This window comes from Triturus cristatus, chromosome 5_1 (assembly GCF_964204655.1).
Source record: "Triturus cristatus chromosome 5_1, aTriCri1.1, whole genome shotgun sequence".
Classification (NCBI taxonomy): domain Eukaryota; kingdom Metazoa; phylum Chordata; class Amphibia; order Caudata; family Salamandridae; genus Triturus; species Triturus cristatus.
Window position 1 is genome coordinate 356,418,472 of NC_140587.1, and position 19,379 is coordinate 356,437,850.

Here is a 19,379-nt window from a genome sequence, read left to right on the forward strand (position 1 = left end):
CATTACCACATACAACATGCAGCATAATTTAGTTTGACAATCTTTGTTGAAGCATTGACAGATTTTCGGACATTATCTATTGATTGGGCAGCACATTACCCTCATTAACCCCAAACCTCTATTAAGTCCAAATCCGTGGAGGACATTTTGGAAAGGAATCAAGTTAGTACCCAAAGAAATTGGTTGAGACCCATGAAAGTTGAGAGAGGAGTTGGCCTAAAGACTAGGGCAGTCGACCTAGAATCTGGGGAACTGGGTTCGAGTCTCGTCATTGACGCTGAACATCCTGTGATTCTGGGCAAATCACTTAATCTCCCCGTGCCTAACAAAAATAAATGTGTCCTCATGTAACGCAACTGGTGCTATGTAAAGCACTCTGATACCCGATACCTTCGGGTCAAGTTCGCGCTATATAAAAAAAGTTGTAAGAAATGCAATAAATGCAAAGCCTGGTCTCATGGAGTTATTTTGAAAGAATTCAAAACAGAAATTCCAGAAAAAATATTGATTCAAAAAGCATTAAACTGTAAGTTGGATTGCGCTGTGTATATGCTCCGATGTCTCTGTCCTAAGAGCTACATAGGTAGTACCAAACATAAAGTTTATAAACACATTCTACAACATGTACTGGCTGCAAACAACGAGGGTGATAGCTACCCAGTAGCTACACACTTCAGGGATTACCATGATGGTGATTCTAGCTTGTTGACATCCAGTGTGTTATATCAAGTAGTGAACTCTTTTTGGAGGGGGGGGGGGATAGGGAAATCAGATTAAGGCAATTGAAAAGTGGATACATTTTGAAAATAGGAACCAAGGAACCCAGTGGCTTGAATACAGGCAAGAAAATATATACATTTTTGTTCAAATAATAATACAATTTTAGTCCGTATATTTTTAAACTCTGTTTTATTCACTTGATATGAGCTTTTGATCTTTGCATCAATAATGACACTTGTAACATGTATATTAAGTTAAACATACTGTATAGATGTAGTAATATTGCTTCTCAATGCCGGTAGTACAACTTGTGCATACAGTTATCTGGCCAAAGTGCAATACAGAGATAGACACTGTGTTGGTCATGAACAAAAGATTCCGCGAGTGGTAATTGCCCCCTTGTGCCTAAAACAAACTCTGAGCTAATGGAAGTGTCAAGGCAGTGTCCTAAACAAAGTGAGCAGACCAATATCCGCCAATATGGCAGTGTCTTCGACAAAGTGTACAGACAGGTGTCTGCCCCACATAACCATCTGTAAATTGTAAGAGATGTTTGTCCAGTGATGTTCTTGCGTCAGAATGGTGAGAAATCACCCATAGTAAAGGACAAGAAATTCTACTGGTATAGAAAGAGTGATCATATACCCAAGGTATCAATCAAACCACCCTATGGCCAGCAGGCACCCCACATCACGCAGTGTAAAATTACTGTTCATCAAGGGGCAAAACAATGTGTGGGGAAACTCATATTTAGAGTAGGGACGTGCATGCATGCATTTGTGTATATAAATGCCAAATAACATGCTAACATCTCGCAACTCCTGTATGTTAATTTTATTCACCAAGTGGCAAAGAGACAAAAGGAGAAGTCCATATTACCACAGACAAAAATCATATATACGTGAGAGAAAAGAAATTCTTATCTTTAGCCGATGCGCACACCCGAAGTCGGGGAAGAAAAGGGTAGGGAACCCTCGAAGTGTCCATCAGCATGCAGTGGGTCCCTTCATTTCCTCCTGTAAAAAGAAAGGAAACATAAACATGTAATTGTGTAAGTACACATTAAAATACCAGTGTAAGTATGGTATATGCAAGTGCACATTATAATCATGTACATTCTGTTTGTGGCATTGAAACAAGGAAGAAACTTCGGACTTCATGGTACACAGTGTAAGGGCAACATTAATCGTCAAGTAAATGGGTTGCTAAATCGTCATCAAAGTTATGTCCCCCAGGGAAGTTAGTCTCTAGCGCAAGTATCCATTTGGATTCCTATTTGCGCAGTGTTCCCACCTCTGGGGCCAATGTGTATATGCTCAATGGCAAAGAAGCATAAAAGCGTAACAGGGAGTCCCATAGGGGGTGAGCTCGTGCTTAAACCAACACTCCGTGATTCGTGTCCAACCTTATGCGCAAATTGATGCACTCACGGGGTGAGTTCCAATGATTATTTATTGAGCTCGGCAGCAAACACAAACAGACGTGTTTCGACAGTCACCTTCATCATATATATATATATATATATATATATATATATATATATATATATATATATATATATATATATATATATATATATTACCTACTGGCGGTCGCCAGTAGGTAGTTATAGTTAGGACCCTGTTTCCATAGGAAAATCGCAACATTCTATTTTGAATAACTTTGGCGCCGGTCGACGAATCCTCGCCAAATTTTCAAAATAGGTGGGGCGCTGCGCTCCGCTCCTACCCTGAAAGTCTCGGGGGGATTCGTCAAGCGGGGGCTGAGATAAAAGGGGGGTCCCAAAATGCGTTTTTCCCATGCATTTTTCCATAGGACCTTTAGACACAGCCACAGCCCGAACGGCTGAACAGAGTTCCTTGAAATTTGGCAGAGAGGTAGTCTACAGGTCAAGGAAGTGCCTTTTGTAGGTTTGGTGTAAATCTGTTCAGTAGATTCTGAGAAAATAGCCTTTAAATCAATATATATATCTGAGCCAGCTTACGGTGCGCTTACGGTGCGCTTACCGTACGCGTACGGTGACGTGCGCGAGCGCGATTCTGATTGGCTGTTCGATCTAAGTAAACATTCGAATCGGTCAAAACCAGGAAGCGGCGGCCGCCATTTTCTCTCTCGCACTCTGAGGGGGGCTGCAAAAACCAAGACAAAAAACATCTACAGGGGGAGTATATTGAGTTCTTAAACACCCAGCATCCATATATGTGTCCCCAAACAACCTCCAAGGCCAAAAAAACAATTTTTTTTTTTCGAAAAATCGCCAATTACGCTTACCGTACGCGTACGGTACAAAATTTAAAAAAAAAAAAAATTATCCACACTTTCCCCACCCCGTGTGCAAATGGTGCCCGTAGGGCACCATTTGTGCATGACATATTTAATTAAATGGAAAGTACAAATGAATAACGTTCACAACGAAGCGCATAATATGTCTCCCATGTGCGCACGGTGCGCGAAACGCATCGTGCGTACATGGCCCATCCCGCGTAACGTGGGCACGTGGTGCGCGCAGCGCACCGCGTGACCACCGTGCGTGCACGGCACTAACAGCGTAAAGTGGGCGCGTGGTGCGCAAAGCGCACCGCGTGCTCACTGTGCGCGCACGGTGCGCGAAGCGCACCGTGCGCGCATGGAACGAACTGCGTTAACTGGGCGCGCACGCCACGAATGGCGTAAGGTACCTTAGCATTTAAAAAAACGTACAAATTCACTGAAAAAACCATAGGTTTCACACACGTTATAGTTAGGAATTAGCATTTAAAAAACCTTGCAAATTCACTGAAAAAACCATAGGTTTCACACAAGTTATAGTTAGCTGTACATTTCACTCGTAAAAAACCAATGAAATTCCCCCGTTATAGTTAGTGCAGGCAACTATAACTCACGCGACCGCAATCCTCTGCTGATGACATATGTGTCTTTATGAAAAAAAAATATTTGTAATATATGTATAGCTAAAATTTAATGGAAGAAGACATGGGCAAATAAGTGTCTAAATACAGTATTAGCATCAGCAGAGGATTTCGGTCGTGTGAGTTATAGTTGCCTGCACTAACTATAACGGGGGAATTTCATTGGTTTTTTACGAGTGAAATGTACAGCTAACTATAACTTGTGTGAAACCTATGGTTTTTTCAGTGAATATATATATATATATATTCAAAACAGATTCATCTCCTCCTGGGATATCCGCCCATTGTCTGGTGGCGCGCAGGGCCGGTAGAGCCACAGCCGGCGTAAAGTTTTAATTCCAGTTTACAAAATGAAGCGCGCTCTCAGAAGGGTATATCAACCAGCGATCTTTATTCCGACGTTACGCGTTTCGAGAGTGAACTCTCTTGATCACACGTCGAACGCTTGTGACACAGTGCAATACATACAATTCAAAAAGCTCAACATAGAAAAGGGACTCCCATTGAGATGGTACCTCTGTGTGCGGGTGGCCTCCACATTAGAACATGTCATATTCGATTCATATAACTGTTTAAATGGTGAATACCAACAGATTTCTGTGATCCGATTTTTTGTACATACATATACAGAAAATATAACGCCTGGTGGCAAGGTGGATCTGCCAATCCTGTGCTTGTTCACAGTCACTATATAATCACAGTACTCTATATAAGTATGTTGTGTTGCAGACAAATGTCTCGAGTACTCGTTTATACATTTGTATATTGCGCCAAGTGGCATGCGAGCCTGATAGGTTTGTGCGGCTACCTGTTTCTGCGCGCAGTGAAGGCATCTAACTATGTATTATCTATTGCCAACGTAAAGTTCCCGTTAATCGCCTTATTAAATTTACTACTAGCGCAGGCAAGTGTTTAGGGTATTTGTATATACGGATACAAATCAGCGCCAAGTGGCGTGCAAACTTGACAGGTGTGTGTGGTTGCCTGCTTTGGCGCACACTGACGGCATCTATCAGTATGTGATCTATTGCCAACCTAAAGTTCCCGTTAGTGGGATTACTTGAAGTGCTGCTAGCGCCCTAGTGGCACAATAATCAGAGAGGCATGCTACTATTAAGTGAGTAGCAGTCGACCTTATACAGTGAAAAACTATAGTGATATAATAATTTGTGAAAGTTCTTATCTAGTTTCTTCATCGGTGCTCTCCTTGAGATATTGAAGAAAAGGGTAGGTGGCCCGTGATTGTGCTCGTGTTGCTGTGATGGGCCCCTTCCTTTCTTCCTGCATGGAAAGAGAGAAATTCAATTAAAATAAATTAGAGCACACAGTGTTCTAAAGTCAGAAAATCACAAAATCAAAATAATACTTGTAGGTACAGTCACTAAAGCATCATGAGTTAAGCACAAACAATCATCACAATCCACATTTTCGCAGTTACTCTTCTATCAGGTGAGTCGCCATCTCCTCATCCTGATTGTGTCCCTTGGGCTGCTTAGTTTCGAGGTCTAAGATCCAGTTCGATTCCTTCCTTCTGAGGGCCAGTTCCCTATTACCCCCTCTATGTTTGGCAGGTATCTGGGGGAGAAGCAGGTGCCCATCGCCGTACCTCATATATGATGGTATAACTCTCCATTGAAAAGAAAGTAATTATTTTTTAGACAAAAGGCTGTCATTTCAATTAACATCTGGGTGTGTGCCCAGAATTTTACTGGTCGATTGCCTAAAAAATGTTTAACTGCATTTAGGCCATCTTCATGGCTAATACTGGTATATAGACTAGTCACGTCTATAGTTACCAATAAAAAATCAAATTCCCATGGTATATCATATACTCGCTTAAGGAAATCCCCTGTATCTTGGATGTAAGATGAAAGACATTTCGTCAGGGGGCATAGAAAGGAGTCAACAAATTTAGAAGTATTAGCTAGAGCGCCAATCGAATCCACCGGGCCGCCCCATAATTTTGGCTATCAGCAGCGCTCTAGCTCTAGCTTGAGTCTAAATACATCATTAGACTACGTACTAAAAATCCGAAGGGGATGAACGTTGATGAAGAATTCTATGTTCATCTGTAAATATGAACTCTAATCAATGTTTGTAACGATGTGGCTAATTAACTTTACAGCTCCATCATGACAATAGATGCCCAATCAATCGTGCTAGACGATCACAGTGTCTCCCTACTGAGTAGGCACACATGCAGCTAAATAATCTTAACACTAACATCAGTATGCAGTTAACAGGGGTACTACACAATTGATCAGACCAACTTTAGACTGTCAAAACTGCAATGTCGTGTTTGATTAAATTACTATCAATTAACACTTTTTCCTCTTCTTTTTTCTTTTATGATTACTTTATTCATAAAAAGGACTGATTAGCCTTAATACCAAATCGCCAATGCATTGGTAACAATGGTAATTGCATTTACAATGTGTACAATTATCGTTTCTGTCATAAGGTGACTCTTAATTTAATTTGAACTACAACTCCCAGAATTCAATGCGAGTAATCTATGGACAGGATATGACATAAAATATCAGCTGACAGTAGTGTCACCTACCGTGAGAAAGGCCGTCAAGGCCGAAACGCATCGGTACGACAGACTGGGCTCTGTTTAATTAATAAATTTCGAAAACTACTGGTTCCAGAGTGCTGCGTCTTTTGTCAGAATTTTTTAAAAAAAAAATATATATATATATATATCTATATATGTATATATATATATATATATATATATATATATAAATTCACTGAAAAAACCATAGGTTTCAGGGGTGTTATAGTTAGCTGGACTTTTCACTTGTACAAAACCATTAAAATTCCCCCGTTATAGTTAGTTCAGCTAACTATAACTCGCGCGCCCGCAATGCACTGCTGATGACGTCACATATTACATCACTCATGACATGGTCAGTGACATCACTCATGACATCACTGATGACATCTCAAATGACACTGATGACATCATCCAGTAAATGTGTGTTTTTCTGAAAATTAAATATGTTTTATATATGTATATCTCAAGGTCGATGGAAGAATAAATGGGTATATAAGTGTCTAAATGGATGATTTGTTTTTGAAAAATTGATTGTATAACTGACTGATTAAGTGTATCATAGTGAATACATGGCTTAGTGAGTAATGTTTAAATATGTAAATATCTTTATCAGTCTCGCACTTTGTGTATAAGTGGCTGCATGGGTTGGTGAGTAGCTACATAGGTGTCTATATAGGTTATTAGTTGGTTTTTTGAGTATCAGTCGGAGTGTCTGCATGGTTCGGTGGGGGGTATTACGTAGTGCATAGGTGCATGAATGAGTGACTCACTCTTTGTATGTGTTGAAGACAGCATGTGTGCAGGACTGTATGGGTGGATGAGTGTGTGTATGGGTGTGTTAGTGAGTGAATGACTGACTCAATAGTGTCTTTATGAGTAACTACATATGTTTTAAACTAGTATATGTGACTATTGGTGTATATAAGTGAGTATATGTGAGAGTGAGAGATTGAAAGAGTTCCTGTATGAATAAGTATGTGTTTCTATAAGTGATTGTTTAAAAGACTAAGTATGTGTAAGTTTCCGTAGAAGTAAGTGTGGTGGTGTGTGTATAACTGTATATGCAAATAAATGTTTGTTTGATTCCTTATTAGCATGAGTGACTATGTGTGTGAGTAACTCTATGGATGAGTGGCATTGTGTAACAGGATGTATAGGTGTATGAGTACATATGATGAGTGAATACATGTATGAGTGACTGTATAGGACTGTTGGTGAATGAGTGGATGTGTATGTGGATCTTAGAATTACTGAAGAGGTTGTTGTAACTGGTATTGGTATGTCCATTGTTTTGAAAAGTTTAGTCTCTATTTTTGAATGTGTGTATCAAAGGTTATATTAGGGTGAGAGGAGTTCTGCCACTCTATCACAAGGATGATGTCATCAGTGATGTCATTTGAGATGTCATCAGTGATGTCATGAGTGATGTCACTGACCATGTCATGAGTGATGTAATATGTGACGTCATCAGCAGTGCATTGCGGGCGCGCGAGTTATAGTTAGCTGAACTAACTATAACGGGGGAATTTCAATGGTTTTGTACAAGTGAAAAGTCCAGCTAACTATAACACCCCTGAAACCTATGATTTTTTCAGTGAATTTTTGAGGTTTTTTAAATGCTAATTCCTAACTATAACGTGCCTGAAACCTATGTTTTTTTTCTGTGAATTTCAAAGGTTTTTTAAATGCTAATTTCTAACTATGCCTACAGAGATAGGACATGTGAAGAAAGAAGAAAAAATGCACAAAATGAAAAAAAGAAGTGCAGAAAGAAGCAACAGAAGTCCTCAAAGACGAAGAAAAGTGCAGGAAGATGCATAACGTGCAGAAAGAACAAAAAGAAGAGCAGAAAGAAGCCTTGTTGCAAAATCATCCTGTACCCTCAACTTTTTCAGACGGATACTGGTGGTAACTGAGTCTGACTAACCAGTCCTAGAGCCAGTGCTATGTTAAAAGACACTTAGAATACAGTGAAAACACCTACATACACTAGGGAACATTATGCGTTGGGGTCCCCCTGTGATTAGCATGACCTCCTCTGTAAGCCCCTAGTATATAATAGGGCAGGGGGATTAAAACTACCTCTTAAAACAGGCCACAGGGCGTTTTTGCACATGTTAACTCAGGCCCCGTCCCCTCCCTTCACCACTGTGTAAACACGCCCTGTGTCCGTTTTTAGTTGGGAGATTAAGTTCATTTGAATCCTGAGGGTCCCTAGGGTCCAACTAGCCCACTAGGTACCTCCAGTAAGTGCCACAGAGCTGCGTTGCAGAGAGGTGTAAAAAGTGGCACGGCCTGGACCACCTCTCTGCAATGCAGCTCAGTGGCGCTTACTGGAAGCACTTGGTGGGCTAGTTAGCCCCCAGGGGCCCTCAGTATTGAAGGAAAATTATATCCCCAATTTAAAACGTGCCATAGTGCGTGTTTGCACACGTCACCTCATGCCCCGTCCCCTCCCTTCACCACTGTGTAAATGCGCCCTGTGGCTGTTCTAAGTTGAGAGATTAAGTCCCCTTGAATCCTAAGGGTCCCTAGGGTCAAACTAGACCACTAGGTACCTCCAGTAAGCGCCACAGAGCTGTGTTGCTGAGAGGTGTAAAAAGGGGCGTGGCCTCAGAACACCTGTCTGCAGCGCAGCTCCCTGGTGCATACTGGAGATGCCTGTTGGGCTAGTTGGCCCTCAGGGACCCTCAGTATTGAAGAGGAATTAATTCCGCAACTTACAACTCGCCAGGGGGCGCGTTTGCAGAGTGCTGCAAGGAGGGGGCGTGGCCTCCGGCACGATGCCAGTCTTTTATTTATTTTAATTTTTTAAGAAGGGGGCTGTGTGGTTCCCCTTCTTATTCTAATTTATTGGCCCTGATGACCCCATCCCCCAGGGCCTGTCTCCTAATTATAATTTTGACCCCAATCCCCAGGGCCGGCCACTGTTTTTTATTATTTTTAAAAAATATATATTTATAGACACACCTAGGACATGCTGGACAAACCGTACGTACCTATCACCATGACGATTTGCGTGATATTCATTAAAAGGCGGCTATGCATACAATGAATCCACATGGAATGTATTTACACCACTAGTGAAGCTCTGACATGTCTGATGCCCTACCGTGCCTAATCCCGGTAGACACCCTTGTCGTTTATTTATACAAACATGGGTAGCTATTGACGGGCACATTTAATACACATGCACACCAAGCCATTCAAAGGGGATTCGACAAAAATTCGACCAAAACTATGCAAGAAACCCCCCTCACGGTTAATAAAACACACATCCACTGCCGGATGTGTAATACTTTTTATTTTACTCTCTGGAAAGGGTACGAACATCACTTGAGAGTCACAGCGTGCTCCTGGCAGAGCCCAATGCTGTGTTACACCCACCATTGCCTGCTGAGTGCCACACACCTCTGTGTTGTATTCCACTAGCTAGTGCATATGCTATGACACTCTCTAGCCCATGTGCACTGTGACACCACCCCGTGAATATGTCATGCCACACTTGTCTTCGCACAGGTTATATTGCCCCATCTAATGTGCCTTCCTCGATGCCTATGTTATAACGCACAGTGCTATGCCATACATATTACAATCTGGGATCCATATCTTTGTCACAGTGCATAGGCAACGTTACACTCCCCAGCACATATTTTATATTACAACTTTAGAGACTAGTTAGGTTACACAACACTGCCCTGTGCATATTACACTCCAAGGCGCATATCGCATAGCACGCGCTAGTGCCTGTGCTATCTCGCGCTCTCCAATGAATCTGTCATTGCGCACAATGTATTGCATATTATATTTCACGCGCGGTTCATCTTATATCACACTTTTTGGTGCATAGTTTATACCATACACTATATCTAGTTTTCATTTTCAATCGTGCTCTCAGGACTATGTTCTATATAACACTGTGTTCATCTACCCTTTTCACGGGCATTACATTTTGCGATAGGGGGTGGAGGGTCAGGGGGTGTTTCTGCCAAGTGAGCCCGGAGTCACAGTCACAAACGTCCACTTCTTCCTGAATAAAAGTGAGATTATGCTGCATACTTGTTCATATTTGAAAGTAGTTCGCAGAGACACACATTTTAAAAACAATAAAGTTCCTAATACCCACCTTCTCTGAACAGTTAGCTTGCTGCCCCATCCACCTCCTCCCTATCCTCTGTTGTGTGAATCCATGGACTAGCCTCCTCCCTCCTGCCATTCATGGTCTGATGTGCTGCCACTGCCCTCAATTTAGTATGATGTACCAGTCCACTCCTCCTTCCCTCCATTGCCCAATTCTATGCCCCATCATTGACCTCCTGCTTAAACTCTGTGCTTAGCTTGCTGCCCCTATTCTCCTTCCCCCTGCCCTCCGATGTCTTTGTGCATGCCCCTGCTCCATCCTTTTTGCCCACCATGTTCCATGGACCTGCCACTCCTATCTACTCTGAGTGTTCTGTTGAGCTGCCACTTCCCTCCCACCTGCCTAGCATTGTCAGATGACTGTAACCTGTCCCTGCCACCTCCACCCTGCCTGTCCACATGCCATGCCCCTATCCTCTTCCTCCTGTCCTACATGGTCCATTGTACTGCCACACCCTTCTGCCCTCCCTGGTCTGTTGTGCTGCAACTGCTCCTCCTGCCTGCCCCGTGCGGTCTGTTGTGAGGCCCCTTCCCCTGAACTTTCTTGTCTGTGCACAGGTCCTGACCCTCCCTTCTATCCTCCATCGTCCTTTGTTCATGCCCCTGCACCCTCCTTCTTGCCCATCATAGCCATTGTGCTACCACTAACCCTCCCACTTGCCATGCATGGTCTTCTGTGCTGCCATGGCCCCTCCCACCTTCCCTGTGTGGTCAGTTAGCTGCCCCTGAACCCCTCCCACCTTCCCTCCATGGTCTGTGTGTATGCCATCACAGTCTCACTGTTGCTCTTCATAGCGTGTCTTGCTTATAGTGCCCATCCTGCCTAACCTCCATAGCTATCTTGCTGCTCCTGCCTGCCCCCTTGCCCCCAGCCCTCTGTGTACATGTGCAGACCCCCACTCCCTCCCTCCTGGCTTGTCTGATCCATTGTAATGCCCTGACCCATCCCTCCTGCCCTTTATGGTCTGTTGTGCTGCAGCTTTCTCTCCTGTCTGTCCATTATGGTCCTGCCTCTTGCCCCTCTGTTCTCTGTTGTCCATGTGCATGGTCCTGTCCTCTCCCTCTTGCTTTCTATGGATTGTTGTGCTGCACTCCCGTCCCGCATGCCCTGTGTGGTGTATTGTGCTGCTGCAAACCCTGATGCCTGCCCTGCAGGGTCAGTTTGGTGCACCTCTCCATGTCCCTCCTGTCCTCTGTTATCCAAGTCCATGTCCCTACCCCATTTCCTTCCATGATCCAATGTACCATACTTGCGAACATTTTGAACTTGGTAAGAGGGAGATTTTGAAAAAAAACTGGGGTATTGATTTTCCCCTTTGAGTTACATTGAAAAAGAGGAGATTGTAGACAGGAGACAGATAAAATAAAGCCCATTTGAGCTTAAAAACATTTGACGTTTCCTGGCTGAATCGGGTCTGTTGGCATGTATGGCTGTACTACCATTGCCTCTTCCTTCTGCCCACAATGGTCTATTACATTGCCACAGCCTCTCTTGCAAGTCCTGTATTGTTGGTTTGTTGCCCCTGCCCCCCTTTCCACTGCCCTCCATAGTCTGTTGTGCTGCCACGGCCCTTCCTGCCTGCTCAGTGTGGTTAAATTGTTGCCTTTGCACCCTCCTACCTGCCTTCAATGTTCAGAGTCCGTGCCCCTGGCCTCTGCCTCTCAACAGTATCCTAATTAACAACTAGATTGCTAACATTCTATATTTATTACAAAAGTGTGGAACGCCTGACGTCATCTTGATGTAATCAAAACTGTAATACCTAGAGCATTTCCTTTAGAAATTACATATATGAGAAGGTCTTATTGGCATCAAAATTATGGTTAGTGCTCTAAAAGACTAAAATAAGGACATATTTTCTGAGTTTTCAAATAGCGAGAAAGCACTTTTAAATTATTTGTTACCTTTATGTTTTTTTATCCAGTTGACCACTTGATTAAATGTTGCACTTAGGGGAGAGGATGTGGTGTTACTTCCAGAACTGCAGACTTTGCAACTGGGGAACCAGGTTGGAGTTTCTGCTTCAGCTCAACATTCTGTGATTCTGGTCAAATCACTTAGTCTCCCCATGTCTACAACCAAAATGAATTTGTTCTTGTGTGATGTAACCAATGCTCATGTAAAGCACTCCAATACCTGACAAGTCTGCACTATATAACACTGCAAAAACAAAAAATAATAAGTGTTTTGCACACTTCTGTCATTGGGCTATATTTGGGCTACATCTGGGTGATTTTGGGCTACATTTGGGCTCTTTTGTCTCCGGTGGCCATCTTGGGAGATTTATTTGTTATGAAGTTTCCTAATTTCCTCATGTACTGCAGTCTCCTCAGTAGGAAATTCTTTCAGTTTTTTACTTTGATTCCATCATGAAGGTATTCAGATATGTCACACATTTGCCATAAATTCTGAATGTTAGCACTCTAGTTGCTCATTAGATCACTGTAGTAAAACTACTGTTCACCATGGAAGTCTGCTCCTGGTATTAAAAGTGCATGTTTCAGTCTGCATGTCAGAAGTTTTTTAATGAAATAGAAGAGGATTTGAGAAGTCACTCAAAATGTGCCCTCATTTTCTTTCTTCAGCATTAATCATAATTTATATGGCAAAATGAACCCCCTCAGTGTGTTCCTTTATAAATTAAATGTTTTAAGTGTTACCAGTTTATTCCAATCAAGATGGCTTCAGGTGTGCCATACTTTTGTCATAATGAAGACAGTAAGCGCTCTAGTTGTTTTTAAGAACACTCTGGGACATTCTGTCATTGGGCTATACTTGGGCTACATCTGGGCTCTTTTGTCTCTGGTGGCCATCTTGGCAGACTTATTTGTCATGAAGTTTCCTAATTTCCTCATTTACTGCAGTCTCCTCAGTAGGAAATACTTTCAGTTTTTTACTTTGATTCCAAAGGCATTCAGATGTGTCACACATTTGCCATAAATTCAGAATGTTAGCACTCTTTTTGCTCATTAGATCACTGTAGTAAAGCTACTGCTCATCAGGGAAAACTGCTGCTGGTATTGAAAGTGCATGTTTCAGTCTGCATGTCAGAATTTTTTAATGAAATAGAAGAGGATTTGAGAAGTCACTCAAAATGTGCCCTAATTTTTCTTTCTGCAGCACTAATCATACTTTTTATGGAAAAATGAACCCCCTCATTTTGTTCCTTTTTAAATTAAATGTTTTAAGAGTTACCACTTTAATCCAAGCAAGATGGCTTCAGGTGTGCCATACGTTTATCATAAGTAGGACTGTTAGCGCTCTAGTTGTTCTTTGGAACACTCTGGGAAGCTGCAGTAGAACACAAAGGAATCAACTGACAGTCTCTGCCCTTGTTGGATGTACATGTTTTACTGAGAATGTCAGACTTCATTCTCACATGACTGAGAAAGTTTAGCTTATAGATCACCTTCCAAACCTCTGTGGGAAAAGCATGAGAAAACATTTTTCTCTCAATCATGATATCCCAGCAGAAGGCTTTTTCACATGGTGAAATCACCTTAGAACATACCACAATTCCTAAAATGAGTATGGTGCCATCAACAAATGATTTTGTAATGTAACTAAAGTCTTAAAACCTTCTATTAACTGCAATGCTTTTTAATGAGGTGCTATCATGTATATTGGTCCCAAGATGGCTGCCAACACTTCTTGGATGAAGTGCTGACAGCCAATCAGATCTCAGGATGAGATGTGTGGTTAGGCTCCGCCCACATATATATATGATTTTACTTTTGATTATCTCAGGAACTACTGAACAGATTGACACCAGACCTGCAAAAGGCACATTCCTGACCTGAGGACTACCTCTCTGCCAAATTTCAAGTAATTCTGTTCAGCCGTTCGGGCTGTACCTTGGACTAAAGGTCCCTATGGAAAATTGCATGGGGAAAATGCGTTTTGGGACCCCCATTTTTACTCAGCCCCCGCTTGACGAATCCCCCCGAGACTTTCAGGGTAGGAGCGGAGCGGAGCGCCCCACCTATTTTGAAAATTTCACGAGGATTCGTCAACCAGCGCCAAAGTTATTCCAAATAGAATGTTGCGGATATCCTATGGAAACACGGTCCTAACTATAACTATCTACTGGCGACCGCCAGTAGATAATAGATATATATATATATATATCACGCTCCGTGGGGTGTCCAACAGTAGAGCAGCACTCGAGACCACAGACCTCAAGTGCTGCTCTACTGTTGAACACCCCACGGAGCGTGATATATATATATATATATATTCTTTTTTTCCCATCCAAGAAAGATAAGCCAGGAGTATTATTCACGTGATTTTTATTTCACCACTAACACCAACACGATTTGTCTTCACAGTCTTGGTCATGGTTGGATGAGTTCTCTTTCAATTGCACTGATATACCAACACCCATATTGCCTGTTATGGGGCATTCAGGGACATATTGATTTCAAGAGGTATTTTTATGCCATCTACAATTATAATAGTCATGCTTTTCTTAGTCTTTTCTTGTTTCCTGTAAAGACTATATATGTATGTATCTATTTGATGTGTCATTTTGATAGCATCACCAATAGTTGGTATTGTGATAGTTCAGGACCATCATTTGTTGCTGAACCGGTATTCATACACACATACGTCCTACATCTCTCCGGTATTTCATGTGATCGTTTTATCCATCTTGGCATATATATCTATATCCAAGTAAAAACCACAGAGGTCACCGAAGCCAAACTCTATGAAGCACTGTGTTTTAATAAATCAAAGAGCGGCAGCATTTTCTTCCTTCCTGAGGTGTTTCGGCTCAAACAACAGCCTTGATCACAGGTGAGCCACATAGTAATTCAAGGGTTCTCATTTTATAACCGCATCAGCACATGACTCCCAATGTTCCTATATTCCCCACAATGCACTGGAAATGAAATTCATTTTCTGATAAGACTGTGGTGTCATAAAATTCTGCTTAATAACGTCAAATCCCATTCTTTAATAATACTTGTATCCAAGTGCACAATCCCAAAAAACTAATTGTCAGTCACGTGTGAATATCAAAAATAAAACCTTTTCATATTTTATGCCAATGTTCGCTCAGTTCGTTGGCTGCCACTCGTAATTTCTTGCTAATAACATAAAACCAGTGATTCAGAGTCATCAAGAGGAGACACTTCTCCTATCTCCCTTTCTCACCTTCATGCCGTAAGTATTTTGTAAGTCCATAATGTGCATGAAAAGCGATATATATCTTGTGAACTGTCTACCTAATTTGTTTTTCTTAATCTGTGTTTGCTTTTGTTTTATTCATGGCTCATTCCAAGGAACAGGCTAGGGAGATATTTTGGCAACACTTGGGGCTGTTACCATGTAGTGCTATTTTTAACTTGATTCTTTGACTGTTTTGCTATGAGAGTGAGGTTCTCAAGGTACTTTAGAAGTGGTGTCTTAGTTGCATATGTTTATGTATTCTGATGACTTCTTTTTGAACATTTTGTATTACTTTTGTTAGATATTTTGATGGACATGGGACGATTAAGGTAGCATAATACAGGAGTGATACTATCAAGACGCTTTATGTCTTATACTATTAGATAATATCCCATTATGTCTCCCACTATCAAAAAACAGATTGATCGATTGTGGGCGATAGGGGTCTTAGTCTTCACATGAGCTGTACCAAGTCTTCCACAAAGCCAAAACAATGTATTTTATTAAAAATAAAAATAGCTTTCTATAATGATTCCTAAACTCATCTTAAGCAGCACAACCTTCATCAGAGAATAGTGTTCTAGACATGGATAGCAATTCCACAGTAACATTATAGTTAATAAATACGTTGAAACTTTCAAACCAATGTAGGTAAAAAGACAAAAATGGCAAAGTGGGATCTAGAGTTTAGAAATTAGAAAAATAATAAACCATAAAAATCTAAAAATCCTAAATTAGTTTATGTGATCCAGCTGAAGTCTTCTTAGAAAACCTCTGTGACTGACTTGTAAGGACTAACAGCAGACCAGTTCAAATATTTGGCTTCAAACATTTTCACTTTTGTAGAAGTCACACTCAGCCAGCTGGACAAGTGGGAGGTTGATACTCGCAGGGCTCCTATGGGTCAAATAACATGATTCCAGAGGCCTAATGAATCAAATAATCAAGCTGTGAGAAGCTCTTAGCAGAAATAATAGCCACTGTTGCTGCTTCTACGTCAGGTGAACTTTAACATCAATTCCTGCAGCTTATGTTAAGATTAAAAACCTTTCTGAGTATTTAAACACTGGAAACCAGTGTTGGTGCTTTCGAAATCTTGATTTATGAGTCAGAAATTCCATCACAGAAATGTTGTCCAAAGATAATGATCTTCTCTGGTAGTTATTGCACCATGTTTTCAGTCCAATCTGTTATAACTTGGAAAAGGCTTTATGGTTTCTGTTCTAGTGCTCCAAATAATTTCAAATCTCTAACAGTTGTTCTAAGGATAGCTGGCCATAGACCAGGTTCAACTATGAAAATAAAGGATTTTGCTCACTTTTAGTCAAGACCACAACCAAAGATCAGTTTACCGCTCGCCTAAGTAGTTTTCTTCTTGACATATATTGCTGTCTCTTCCTCGGATCTAGCTTTCTTCCAAGAAAATGAGTCCAGCATCAGTCAGGGATTCCCCTGATGAGATCCCAAATGATGTTTTTCTTGTGGGTCCAAACGAGGTCTGATAGCAGCTTTTCACAGTAAGAGGTTAATGCAAGCAGGACTCATGCACCCCAATTCTTGAGTCGGAAGGTAGGAATTCCTCCAAGAATGTCAGATTATGTTTCCCCAGCTTCAAGCTATACAGTGGGGACGAATTACTAAGATTTTACGCCGTATTTGTGTCACAAAAGTGATGCAAAACGACACAAAATCTTTTTTTTTTTGCAATTTACTTTCCAGCACTAAACTTGTTTAGCGCTGGAAATAACATAAAAGTAATGCGAAGCAGTGCATTGCACTGCTTCGCATTACTTTGCGCAATGGGGGTGTACCCAGGGTGGTGCATGGGCGTTCCCATGCAACCACCCAAGGTTTCTCACTCTAAACTCAATTTACTAAAAATAGTAGATTGGGTTTAGTGTGAGAAAACTGCACCCTATTCAACCAGGCCCAAGGAAGGAGAAATGCTTTCATTTCTCCTTCTTTTTCTGACTTTGCATGCGTGCTGCACTGTGCAGCACGCATACAAAGTGGGAAAAGCTTTCCCTTGTTCCTAGGCATAGTATTTTGCACAGGAAGGGTACCATTCCTGTACAAAACCTATGCTAGACTCATGCACACATCCTAGCACCACACCCTAGCACTGCAGCGCTAAGGTGTGTGCATGGCGCGCAGCAGCTGTAGTCAGCGCCTGCGCAAGAGAAAGGGGAGGAGAGTGCCATATTTCTAAAGCTATAGTAGCTTTATATCTATATATATATATATATATTCACTGAAAAAAACATAGGTTTCAGGGGCGTTATAGTTAGGAATTGGCATTTAAAAAACCTTAGAAATTCACTGAAAAAACCAAAGGTTTCAGGGGCGTCATAGTTAGCTGGACATTTCCCTCGTACAAAACCCTAGAAATTCCCCTGTTAGAGTTACTTCAGCTAACTATAACTCGCGCCCCCGCAATGCACTGCTGATGACGTCACATATTACATCACTCATGACATGGTCAGTGACATCACTGATGACATCACTGATGACATCTCAAATGACATCACTGATGACATCATCTAGTAGGTATGTGTTTCTGTACAGTTTTAATATGTTTAATATATATAGGGAAAGGTCTGTTGAAAAATGAGTGGGTGTACAAGTGTGTGAATGGATGATTTTGTAGGTGTGTAACTGACTCTTTAAGTGAGTCATTAAATGTATCTTACTGCAGACTAGTGACTAAACTGTGTGAATGTCTGTATGTGTCTGTGTGTAGGTGTATAAGTGGCTGCATGTTTTTGTGAATAGCTATATGAGTGTCTATATGGGTTATTGATTGGTTGTCTGAGTATCTGTATGGGTGCCTGAGTGTTTGTGTGGGTAGGGTGTGTGTGACTCTATGCATAGATGTGTGAGTGGGTGATTCTATGGGTGCATGGTTTTAAGAGTGCATCTGTGATGGACTGTATGGTTGGGTGAGTGTATGTATGGGTGTGTTAGGGATTGAATGTATATCTCAGTGGTACATGTGTGACTAACTACATATGTGAACGGCAGTATATATGTGTGTAAGAGTATATAAGTGGGTATATGTGAAAGTGTGTGATTGTGAGAGTGGCTGTATGGATGAGTGTATGCTTGTGTCAATGATTCTATTAGAGCGTAAGAATGTGGTACTATTTTTATGAGTAAGTGAACTTGAGTGTGTTTAACTGTAGGTGAGTAAATTGGACTGTGTTTAATTACTTGCACGACTTACTAGGTGTGTCAGTACCTCAATGGATGATCGGCGGTGTGTGAGTGTCTATATAGGTGTATAAATGCATATGATAGTCTTGTACGGAGTGACTGTAAGTATGAGTGACTGTACAGGTGAGTGAGTGGAGGTGTATGTAGACCTAAGAGTTAATGAGCGGGTATGTAGTTATTGGTATCAGAGTATCTATGATTTTCAAAATGGCTGTCTGAAATTTTGAGTCGGTGTATCAAAGGTTATATTAGGGTGTGAGAAGATGCACTAATTTATCACATGGATGATGTCATCAGTGATATCATGAGTGATGTCATTTGAGATGTCATCAGTGATGTCATCAGTGATGTCACTGACCATGTCATGAGTGATGTAATATGTGACGTCATCAGCAGTGCATTGCGGGGGCGCGAGTTATAGTTAGCTGAACTAACTATAACAGGGGAAATTCTAGGGTTTTGTACGAGGGAAATGTCCAGCTAGCTATAACGCCCCTGAAACCTTTGGTTTTTTTCAGTGAATTTCTAAGGTTTTTTAAATGCCAATTCCTAAGTATAACGCCCCTGAAACCTATGGTTTTTTCAGTGAATTTCAAAGGTTTTTTAAATGCTAATTCCTATCTATAACTTATCTCATGAAAAGCATTCTTTTTTAAAAGTAGGG